The sequence below is a fragment of the Leuciscus leuciscus genome (assembly GCF_965113295.1).
Source record: "Leuciscus leuciscus genome assembly, chromosome: 7".
Taxonomy (NCBI): domain Eukaryota; kingdom Metazoa; phylum Chordata; class Actinopteri; order Cypriniformes; family Leuciscidae; genus Leuciscus; species Leuciscus leuciscus.
Genome location: NC_138731.1, coordinates 1,057,557 through 1,070,924, shown reverse-complemented (window position 1 = coordinate 1,070,924; position 13,368 = coordinate 1,057,557).

Here is a 13,368-nt window from a genome sequence, read left to right as displayed (position 1 = left end):
GAGTTGAATTGTCTTGATCTTTTTGTAAACGACGTGCAGCACAAATCATTGGAAGAGAGACTGATCCTCGCTGTTTGTGAGTTTCCTGAATCTAAATAGTTATCAGGACATCAACAGGAGGGAATTCACATGGCAGAGCATCACCGCTAAACGCCGGTGAGCAACGGACTTTCAAAATAATAATAAACTGCGTTAACGTGCGATAAAAAAATTGTCGGCGTTAATTAATAAATGGGTGATTCTTTAACTATGGTACTTTTCTTGTCCCTGGATGAAATAATAAAATCTAAAAAACATTTCTTCTTTTTTGTTTTTGCCACACTTACTTCACCCCAAGGGGAACTTATAAAAAAATGTATCATCGCTCAATCATTCTTTTTATTATATAATATGCATGGTTTTTACTGTTTTCCCTCTGTCCCTAAGCCAGACTTTGTACCTTCAACCTCGCTTAATTCTAAATTAAATATTTAAATAATGTAGATTTCAAGTACAAATGATAAAATAATGTCTAATTCAATTATACATATTATATATTGCAATATTTATTCATATTTTCCTATATTTTTCATAAGTAGAACCCTTGTCCCTTGGGTTCACTGTCATTTCCACCACACTGTACAAAATAGAATCCTGGGATCATTGTTTTAGGTTTGTATACTTAGTAACCATAGCAACAGAAACTCCACAGTGGACCACGTGGCTGGGTGAAAGGGTGACCTCTTTAGGGGGTAATGAATAGAAGAAAAATCCAGGTAAATATGACAAAAACTGAGAGTATGTTTATTAGTCGTCATTTCCAAACGGCTCATATTTCACATGGGCGTACAAATAACTGGATAAATTTAATTTAATAATGTGTAATTTGTGTATATTTAATGCTAACTTTAAAACTAATATTAGCAGGCTAACATAGCATGATATTTTAGAGAGAAAGGGGGGAAATGTCATTTCCACCACGGTGTTCATTGTGGTGGTAAAGACACGTTGTGGTGGAAATGACATTGTTCGTGCTAAACAGCAAATTATTTGGGCTATAATACTAAAACTTGAATGTAAAAAAACATATAATTAATTAACCCTTTCATGCATAGTGGTCACTACAGTGGGCAGCTATTAAAAAAGCATTTTGGACCCTGATGCATCATCCTATACATTGCAACCAAGTGGCAAGCCGTTGTGTTTTGATTTTTGTTCCCCTCCAAACCCAGATGACCAATGGTCAGTCAGACATGCCAAGTTGCTCTGGAATATCCACCCATTCCTTCTATCCTAGGAGACTCTTGTATGTAAAAAAATATATATTGCAGCATCAAGCAATATCTAATGAGTCCTATCACAGTTACATTTTCCAAGTTTTGATTTTAGATTGGGAGAAAAATCTGTCCACTATAATAGCATCAATGGCTATATTTCAGCTACAATTCATACTTATACTGTGAATATTGTTTTTGAAAATACTTAATCTGCAGTGACTTTTTTGACTGTAAATAAATGTATTTGTATTATTAGAATGTAATTTTCATTGACATTAAAAAAGTTATGTGATTACATAATGTATGTGACAAAAAGTAATCTGATTTCGTAATGCACGTTATTGTAATGCGTTTCTTTACTCATAAAATCAAAAAGTAATCTGATTATGCATGTTACTTGTAATACATTACTTTACTTGTAACATCAAAAAGTAATCTGAATGCATTATGCATGTTATTTGTAATGCGTTACCCCCAACACTGCTCATTATGACCGCCGCTAGCGTAGCTAGCGAAAGCGGTCATATAGGGATTGTCAAAGTTTTTTTTTTTTTTTTTTTTTGTCACCTTACTGAATTTTTCGTCAACGATACCAGGGACACCGAAACACCGGGGAACATGAAATTTGGTGGGCATGTAGCCCCACTAGACTTCTAAGGAAAAATTTCGTTTGGTCCCCGGGGGCCACTCCCCCCCCGCGCTGGCCCCCCCCAAACCCCCAAAAATGCAGTTTTTCCTAAATAACTACCTGAACCGTGGCACCGAGGATGAAGACATTTTTATGGTATGTTGGTCTACTAGACTTTTACGGAAAAATTTCGTTTGGTCCCCGGAGGCCACTTCCCCCCCCGCGCTGGGGCCCCCGTAAATTTTTCGTCAACCATACCAGGGACACCGAAACACCGGGGAACATGAAATTTGGTGGGCATGTAGCCCCACTAGACTTCTACGGAAAAATTTCGTTTGGTCCCCGGGGGCCACTCCCCCCCCCCGCGCTGGGCCCCCCTTAACCCCAAAAAATTAACTACCTGAACCGTGGCACCGAGGATGAAGACATTTTTATGGTATGTTGCTCTTAAGGGCCCACATCAACCTAGCCCATAATCACTCATTTGTGATTTGCGGCCCTCCCATAAAAAATGAAAATGCAATATTATTCTGCTTTAATCGCCCCTATCTTCAGTGGAGATGTTCAGAACTGCACCATATTTCATGTGTATGATTAACTTGACATCCTCTGGGGGTATCCTCTGCTAAGTTTCGTAGAATTTCATCCATGGGGGGTATAAAATAAATTCATTTATGTGCACATTTAGTGACTGTACACTCATCGGCCTGTAGATGGTGCTGTTGAGCGAAGGGTTGCTGGTTTAGGATGATACTGTCACACACACACATGCAGGAATACAAACAAACGCAAGCATGCACACACACTGACATCCACACGCACAGACACACACCCATACACACACATACAAATCCACATGCACAGACACACACACACAAACACACACACGCGCACACATGTACGCACACATACATACACGCACAGACACACACACACACACACACACACACACACACACACACACAGACACACACATACACAAACACACACACATACACACACACACACACACACACACACACACACAGACAGACATGCACATACTATTACTTTTTTTAGGTATATACATAAACACGCAATACAGCCAAATTACTCCACGTCATTTATTTTTGTGGAAAGCCAGTGCAGGCCTGAGCGGCGGTCATATTTTGTACCGCGATGCGGTACATCTAGTTTCAGATGAGATTGAAAAAAACGTATCGCTAGGTTTTCTCAGAGGAGGGCTATGATAGAAATGTGCATGTCCATCTTGAACATAATCAGAATGATCAGCTAATAAGGGTAAATCTCCATACTCTGGTGCACTGGAGGGAGCATCTGAGTGGTTTCCACAGTTGTACTTTGACAGGCTGTAGAAAATTCTGATGGAATCACGTCCTCATGTTCTGTTATCAAAGACACGCGAAGTACAACTTGTATGAAGTTCAATTGCCTTTGCAATATTTCACATTTATTTTTTTTTGTATATATTTATAATAGTATTGATCAGTTTGTTAAATACGCATACTTTATCTGTTTGATTATTGTATTACGGTATGTTTAATACAGTATCTCTTCAGTTTAAACTATAAACGCATGCTGTCCACTCAACTGGACATCTGAAAATCTCTTTGAAAAATTTGTAAAAACAAAACAAAAAAACAAACAATTCAAATCTTGTTTTTCATGCCCTAAGAGCAATAAAAACACATAGGAAAAAAATCCTGACTGAGGTTATCATAATTCATGCATGAAAAGGTTAAGTTAATGTAGTAAGGAAATATTTTATTATTTATTATTCTTACAATATTGTTGGTAAATAAGAGAACAATAGATAAGTAAGTTTGACATGATGTCTTGGCTCTTTCTTTAAGATGGCAAGCAATACCACAGCACAGAGGTCAAGATCATATAGAGAAAGAATAAAATCAGATCCACTTAAATATTGCCTATTTTATCTGTTATTCAACATTATATTCAACTGGTTATATTAAGGTTATATTAAGGCAATGATGACATAAAGTGTTTGCTAGTTTGTCCTAGTTCAGCATGTAGAAAGCAGTGAAGAAATGATTTGCTGATTTTTAGCACATATTCATGTTTTTTTTGTTGTTGTTTTTTTGTTGTTTTTTGGACTGTTTTTCATTTGAAAATATTGTTTATTATGTTTTTGTTCACTAATGTTGTTGCTTATTGATTTGCTCTGGTTCACCACATAAGTTAAAAAAAAAAGGTTTTAATTGGAAGGTGCCTGTCATTTCCGCCACACACTGTCATTTCCGCCACGCCATGTCAAAGTAAAATATTTCAAAGTAAAACATATAAAAAACATACAATCAAAACAACTATATTCAGTGGTGTTGATAAATGTGCAGTTAGGGGTAAGATATGTGTATACACTTTGAGAAATACATGATTTTGAGCTATGATAAGTAAATGAAATGTTCCAGTGATCTAGTTTTAGGTGTTTTTTAGTGTAAACATTGTAAAATCTTTACAGTTACATTTCTGAAAAATAAATAAATTACAAATTTGATCAGAGATGTGTGTGCTATTTAATTAAATATATTTATAACGGAAGATATTTAATTATTTTCTCTTCAAAACACATGTTTTGCTATGTGATGGAAATGACCGTTTTCTTGGACTGTCTGATAAAAATGGCAAAATATATATATTATTCAATACAAATCATCACAGCCAACTTAAGGGAAGGTTTCTAGACAGATTGAGAAACCAACTGATACTAAAAAACTGTTTGTAGAAATGTTTTTATTTTCTGAAACTGTCTAGCTCAAAGAGTACCATAGTTGAAGAATTACCCAAATGCGTTAACGCGATAATAACGCGTTAACTTGCCCAGCCCTAATATAATGTAATTATTTTACACCTATTCTGTTAATATATTCCAGGCAAAAATTGTACGTCTGTTCAAAAAACGTAGTAAAAGTTTTCGAGAGAGTTCATGTAATACTAGCTATTTCATATGCAAGCATGTCAGCCAATCACAGCAGTGGGCGTTTGCACTGCAGTATCACAGCAGACACGCCCCTTAAAACAGAGCGTTCAAATCTGAGGCTGATATCAGGCTTGGAAAAATGGCTTTTATTTATAAATTATGACAATTTTTTATGTAAAAATCATACTAACATTATAAGGGCACCCCAGGCAACATTATAAAATAATAAAACAATCCAGTTCATGACCCCTTTAAATTTAAAGCAAAATTGAAAACGATATTAAAATAAAAACTAATTTTAAAAAAGCAAAACTATAATAACCTTGCGCTGCGCAGCTGAGAAATAGATTCTACGCTCAAAAGTCAACAACAGAATATCAAGTGTGATTGAGGTTGTATCTTATACCTGCCGTCACCTTACTTCAGGTAAGTATCGTACTAAGATTATTAAGATTAAGATTTAGTGGTTATAAATAAATACAATTAATGAATGAATTAATTAATAAAAAAAATAAATAAAAAAAACCCCTAAGTATCTCTTCAAGGCAGGGCGTTTATCTCTCGTCTGTTATCACTGGCCCACTCAGTGCTAATTAAGCGATCCGATCAGCTAGACGAAGGGTGCATATCCGTTCAGATTTTGGACATTTGGAATAGAATAGAATAGAATAGAATAAGGCATTTATATAGCGCTTTCATATGTACTACTGTACACCCAAAGCGCTTTACAATCATATCAGGGGATCTCTCCTCAACCACCACCAGTGTGCAGCATCCACTTGGATGATGCGACGGCAGCCACAGTACAACGGCGCCAGTGCGCTCACCACACACCAGCTATAGGAGGATCTTTGTTGACATCTTTGTACGCATGCGCGAGTGGTTGTGTGGCAACAAAACAAACAGTATTGCGGGCAGTAAAGACGCGACGAGCATTTTCAAGAGAGTTAGCGGGCGAAATCCACAATATATAAGCACTTTAACATCTGAAGACCGGAGGAGGTTTGGAGAGAAGCTCAAAATTTGTATTGGTGACAAAATCGAAGTTATTCAAAGCCCATATGAGATCTGGGATGACAAAAAACGTTGGTCCGACTCGCCCGTGTCTTGGCCACCAATCTGCTGGGGAGACATTTATTCTTATTTAATAGAAACCCCTGGACCCTTCACTCATGAAAGATTAAAGGCTTTCAAAAGATTATTTTGTTTTTTCGAAAAGTTGGGCCGATCTTTTCTGCCAAACAGAAAGCAGTGATCGTGCTAAAAGCAGAGGTTAGAACAGCCTTTTCTTTTGCTTTTAAGTTTTGCGATCCAGAATAGCCCATTTTGATGTGAGGAACATAGTCTGGGTGCTGTGGATCGCGGTTTGGGACACCTGAATCAGAACGCGAAAACATATGACTCGGTTGATTTGACTCAGTTTTATTATTTTTTTTATTCAATCTTCTATAAATACATAGTCACTAAGACTTAGGCCTACCATGAACAAAATGAGCCTCACAAACTCGATCAGTAACGTTAGCTGCAGGAATCCAGGCTTTCTTCGGAGCGTCCAGGTTCAATCGCCTAATTGCACGCAACCATTTCTTTCGTTTTTCGCGATCCTTTTCGGAGGGAATTCGAAAAAACTTTTTATCAGGCCCCCAACGAGCCGTACTCGACCACACAGCAAGAGTGAACCATCCTCTTCTCTAAATCCTCCTCCAAACGTGCAAAACAATCAAATTACAGGTATCTAGAGGTATCTAGCGGTGTTTCCTGCCACACGATTCCCATGATGCAACGCGACAAACATAAACAATGACGTCACAAAAGATCCGCCTATAGGTGGAGAGGAGAGAGAGTGATAGAGCCAATTCAGTGGATGGGGATTATTAGGAGGCCATGATTGGGAAGGGCCACCGGGTGGAATGTGGCCAGGACACCGGGGTTACACCCCTACTCTTTACAAGAAATGCCATGGGATTTTTAATGACCACAGAGAGTCAGGACCTCGGTTTTACGTCTCATCCGAAGGACGGAACCGCAAAGGTCAGATGAATTACCGAGCCTGCTCAGGCTTCGTTCATTCGCGCTTCACAGAAATTATCCTATAGCGGCTGCTTACATCCTTTTGGATTCAAAGTGGTGGCAAAACTTATGTTGTATGTGCTAACGAAGCTCAGTTGCATCACTAAGGCAGATCTTCTTGTTAGTCGATCATGCTATTCCTGAGACGTTTATCTGCCAATCAATAGTCTCCAATTTCATGATTAAGGTTGTGCGAGCACATTCCTGACCACTGCAATGCCATAGCTACGCACTTTAGTCTTCAGGCGGCCCTTATCCATCACCCTACCCTCCTCTAACAGTGATCACGTAAATTAGTCGCTCTGCTCAATCCAGCTAGACCGTATATCACTGAAGGTGTGGCTCCCTACACCTTAAAAGCTTATATTCTGCAGAATTGTTTATAATGTTTCACTTTTCTTTTCAGATTACTTTATTTCCCATCCTGATCATGGCCGGTTGTTCCTTCCTCGTCTACAATTACAAAATCGATGTGTGGTGGGTCTTCAGTGTCCCCAGGGTGTGTGTGAGGGGTTTGGCTTGGAATGCCCCAAATATATTTTCATCTACTATGCTGGAATTGTCATTGAGGGTGAGTAAAGCGCATGGTTTTTGTCTGTCCCTTTGGATGCAGTCGGGCTGCTGCTCCCGGCACAGGGGGTGGAGTTTCAACAGCTCGTTTTGCAGCTTTGATTACCTCTCACAGACAATTTCAAAACTTAGCTTTATATTCAAACCTGAGTCAGACAAAGATGGAGAGAATCAAGAAGCGTCAACATGTAGACCCCATTTCCGGATGGTTAGTTGATGAATCATGTAGCTTATGCGTAGTTATTTTCTAGTTATTGATTAGATCATTCTGTCTCAATATGCTATAAATCGTATTTCGGGAGATGGATTTATATAACTTTAGGGTTTGTGATGCCACTAATCCAGAAGGAAGGCTGCACAGTCCCTCTCAGCGTTGTTGTAGTCCTTAAAAGCAATCTCTTTAATTAAATATTCAATGCTTGAATTTTATGCATTGTAACTTTGCAGATATTGTTTATGCTTTAACAGCAACGTTACAGAAAAGTGAAATCCATTTAACCCCCCTTCATTACCTCCCATCAGTAATTGTCTCTTCTCCTCCTATTTTCATATTCAGATTGTAGCCACGTTTTAACAGCGTTCATGGCTCATGCTAGCCTGGTAATACCAAACTCTTCTACTTCGCTTTGCTTCGTAGACAGAGTCTGGAAGGATAATCATATAACATTTGGTTATGGCGTGTGTTATGCGCAGGCTCAGCCGCATCTAATTTCCACTGTAAACACATGTATGATGCGAAAACAAAACCATCGAGCGAAATACCAGAGTGAACATGGCTGTGAACGACTTTTGCAGATTATGTGAAGTAAATCTACGTATCCACGGTACAATCAGCGTCTACGTCACGGCTCTCAGCCCGCCCTCTGTTCGTTGATTGGCCGGCTGTTTGCGGCCGGAGGAAAACTGGGAGATAGGTCGCTTTCTCAGACTGAGTACAGAAGCGAACTGAAATTGAGCGTAAGTACGAAGTCTGACGTAGTCAGGCTAGGCTCATGCATCCAGGGGAATTTACTTCAGATCTAACACTCCGATCTCGCCCGTGGCCTTTCTTTTTCTGATTCACCTTCTCACCTAATTTCTTTACTCTTTTTAAGCACTCCAACTGACTCAAGTCTGGTATCACATTAACAATTTCTAAAATTAGCAATACATTTTGTCCCTTCTCATCTATGATTCAATTCCTAAAAATCCGCCCTATATCCTCTGATCACTTCCCCTATTTTCCTACCTAACGAAGCATCTCTCTCTTAAGCTGGTTCAGGACTCATCTAGTTTCTGTCCTCAAAAGCTGCAGTTATCTCCCTCCCAGTATACTGGTCATTCCTTCAGGATCAGGGCAGCCACTACAGCAGCTGAACGTGGCATTTCTACTTCAGCTATCAAGATGCTGGGCAGATGGTCTTCCTCAGCATTCAAGTCCTACATAAGACCAGATTTAAAAACTATCCTTGAAGCTCAGCAAGCTCTCCAGTCATGATCTAGGTAAATTCCTATTTATCTACTGGTGGTGGTGTTTTTGCCAAAGCGGCTTGGCACTTTTACGATAGTATGGTCTAGCTACTAAACCAAGATGGCCCGCGGGCTATGTGTCTGTTTAAACGGCTGTTACACGCAATAGTTTTAAGTGGCTGCGGCCCAAGTGTCAAAACAAAGATGACCCGTGGCCCACGTGCTTTATCAAAGATGGCCTGTAGCATACGGCATATCAAAAGATGGCCTGTGGCCCATGTGTCCTATCAAAAGATGGCCTGTGGCCCATGTGTCCTATCAAAAGATGGCCTGTGGCCCATGTGTCAGTATCAAGAGATGGCATGTGGTCCACGTGTTATATCATAAGATAGCCGTGGTCCCTATATAAAAAATAAATAAATAAATAAATAATAATAATAATAATAATAAATAAATAAAAATAACACACAAGTTCTAATATATTTTTTCTCTCTCTATGTTCAGGAACTTCAGGATTCACCGGTGGGTATACTTTCTCTACCGTTATTTGGGGGGTGGGCCCTGTCCCGGTGGATTATTCCTCCACCTATTTTTGGGGGTGGGCTGCGCCCCTACCTTCGTCTTCAGGCAGGATATGCAGATTCCGTACCCTCGGAATGCGAGTTACGGACGGGGCCTACGCCAAAGAATTTGATTGTTTGCTGAGCTCTTAAATAAATGTTCATTGTCACAGTATTAATTCTCCTGAGTCTTTCTGGTAGAACTGATTTTCAAGGGTGCCTGATTAACATGTGTTGTAAAGAACAGCAAAAAGTGGATATGTAATATTTTATGACAAGGTTAAGAGTCAAATTTTTTTTTATTTTTTTTTTTGTGTGTGTAATTTTCAACCTGCTTTACCTAGATTTTCTTTATAATTAAATAATGAGAGTAGTTTATTGTCTTGTCATTATGCAGCTAGAATTTGGAATTGGTAAACCTACAGCCTACTTTTTTTACTGGTTGTCACATCACACTACAAATAAAATACGTAAAAAGTATTGGTATTGGTATTGGTATTGGTATCGGCAATACCAGCCTGGGTATTACTTGGTATCGGATCGAATAGGAATTAAGTGGTATCGCACGTCACTACTCCGTGTGAGATGTGGGGGATGGGCAGATTGAAATAAATACACTGGGTTTTCCGGTGCGTGAGGGAGAACGCCGTAAAGAGACCTAAATGCTTCGAATGAAGCTGAAAACTTTAAATGTATTTATTTATGCGTTTGTTTCGTGCGCTATGAAAACTATAAAAGTATAGGCCTTATACAAAAGTAATTTCTTGAAAAATAAAATTTAAAATAAATTAGAAATTATAAACCCACCCACTGGTTTCTAATTTACTTTTAATATTAATTTTATTTTCAACCATAAACATAAACTAGATTAAATTATTTAAATGCAACTTAAATATTTAGAGCTAAAATATCAAAAAGGTTATTCATAACTTATTTGGTTTAAGTTCTGCTTAATACATTGCAGTTTTTGAGTTAATATCACATATTTTATTAAGTTAAATGTACTAATTTAGTTTAGTAACTCAGTGTTAAGTTTTACAGTGTACTGAAGTACTTTTTTCCCCTCACAGGACAACAACACTATAAAATTATGTTCTTTTACAATATGATGCATTGTTTTACATTAAACTACACAAAAGTATATAGTTTAAATGTAACAACCTTGAAAATATTCAGAAGTAAAATGCAACATATGCAGTAATGCAGTAGTAGCCTAATATAAATGCAAAACCCTGACAAGGAGTTTATTTTCCTGCAGAATGCATACCTATAGTTTTACTCTTGATACCTTAAGTACATTAGAGTATGCAAGATAATTTTGCCTAACTAAGGTTTGAAATATATGACTAGTAGTTTTTCCCCAATGCTGTATTAGTAGTTATGAAAAGAAATAAACTCTTTCTGAAAAGAATCTCAGTGACATGGCAACCGTCGACTGAGTCAGCCCTGCAAACCTGTTGATGGACAACTTAGTGGATAGTGGAAATATGCAGTCAAACACCCTGGAGACCAGATGATGTCCCACCAGCTGCTAGTGCTGCTTGCTAACTGATATAACTGATGTTTATTCAGCTATTAATATGATTGATAGATCACACTTTCACCTCTGCTTATTCTGCTGGACATGATGATGTTCTTTCTTCAGTCGAGGATCTTCTCTGACTCCTGACGTGTGTGTCTTCATCGTCCTGCCAGAGATTACACTGAGTTTACTGCATTAACACAAGTCAAGTCAAGTCAAGTTTATTTGTATAGCGCTTTTCACAATACAGATTGCATCAAAGCAGCTTCACAGTATTAAATTAAAATAATACAACAAAGTTTGTTTCAAGAGGAATTTATTGATTGATAAAATGTAATTAAATATCCCCAAAATATCCCCAACTGAGCAAGCCAAAGGCAACAGTGGCAAGGAACCGAAAAACTCCATCAAGTGACCTAATGGTGTCCTAAAACTCCATCAGGTGCCTTAATGGAGAAAAAAAAAAACCTTGGGAGAACCCAGGCTCAGTCGGGGGCCAGTTCTCCTCTGGCATTGGATAGAGGCCGGATTGTAGTTTGAACTGTAGGATTATATGAATGCCTGGCTGAAGAGATGCGACTTTAATCTAGTTTTAAACTGGGAGAGCGAGTCTGAGCAACGAACAGTATCAGGAAGACTATTCCAGAGTTTTGGAGCCAAATGTGAAAATGCTCTCCCTCCTTTGGTGGTTCTGGATATCCTAGGTATGACCAAAAGCCTTGAATTTAGTGATCTTAAAGAGCGCGATGGATTATAGGGCGATAGAAGATCCGTTAAATAGACTGGAGCTAAGCCGTTTAGGGCTTTATAAGTCAGTAGCAATACCTTGTAATTAATACGGAACTTTATAGGTAACCAATACAGTGATGATAAAATCGGTGTTATATGATCATATTTTCTTGATCTCGTAAGAACTCTAGCGGCGGCATTTTGGACTAACTGTAGCTTGTTTATTGAGGATGCAGGACAACCAGCTAATAAAGCATTACAGTAATCCAGTCTCGAGGTCATGAATGCATGAACTAACTTTTCTGCATCAGAAACTGATAGCATATTACGTAGCTTAGCAATGTTTCTAAGGTGGAAAAAGGCTGTTTTTGTAACATATGAAATATGATTTTCAAAAGACAGGTTGCAATCGAGTATAACACCCAGGTCTTTTACTGTAGAGGATAAAGTAACAGGACATCCTATGATGTTAAAGTTGTATTGTGCGAGGTTTTGTGGGCGGTTTTTTGAACCGATAAGTATTACCTCTGTCTTGTCTGGATTTAATAAAAGAAAATTACGCGTCATCCAATCTTTTATATCTTTAACACACTCTGTCAATTTGGAAAATGTAGCGTTTTCATCCGGCCGTGATGAAATATATATTTGAGTGTCATCAGCATAACAATGGAAACTAATTCCATGTTTCCTTATAATATTTCCAAGTGGCATCATATATATTGAAAATAACAGAGGGCCTAACACAGATCCCTGCGGCACTCCATAGTTTACTGGAGTTATGATCGATTTTTCTCCATTTAAATAGACAAAATGGTAGCGGTCAGATAGGTATGATTTGAACCAGCTTAGTGCTTGTCCTTGAACACCAGTATCATTTTGTAGTCGATCTAAGAGTATTGTGTGATCTATAGTATCGAACGCAGCACTAAGATCAAGTAAAACTAGTATTGAGATACAGCCTTGGTCAGAAGCTAAAAGTAAATCATTTGTGATTTTAACGAGCGCAGTTTCAGTGCTATGATGCGGTCTGAATCCAGACTGAAACTTTTCATAGATATCATTTTGTTGCAAGAAAGAGCCCAGTTGAGCGGACACCACTTTTTCTAATATTTTAGACATAAATGGAAGATTTGAAATGGGTCTATAATTTGCTAGATTATTATGATCTAATTGTGGTTTCTTAATGAGAGGTTTTATAACTGCCAGTTTAAATGTTCTTGGAACATGACCTAAAGATAAAGACGAGTTAATAATATTGAGGAGAGGATCTTCCACTACAGGTAACACTTCTTTCAGTAGTTTGAGACACTAATGAGATCACGTCACCACACACTATGCCCACAAAGATTTATTTTAATATGCTGATAATTCATATGCTGTTATATGATGTTTTATTAACAAAGTTCGGGAGGAGCACGTTCAGATAATTAACACGAGTGGAGAGCACTCAGCAATCAATGATAAGAGGTGTATATATTCAGCAGTCTCACCTCATTCCACTGACAGTTTAGCAGCATCCCTCCTCCACCCCTTCTCCACACTTACACACGGGGGGACTCTGGGTTCTGGCCATTTACTTTAATTGTAAAAAACTGAATGATTGTTTTGCGGGTGTTTCTGTGTATCTAAGCATCTATATATACTCA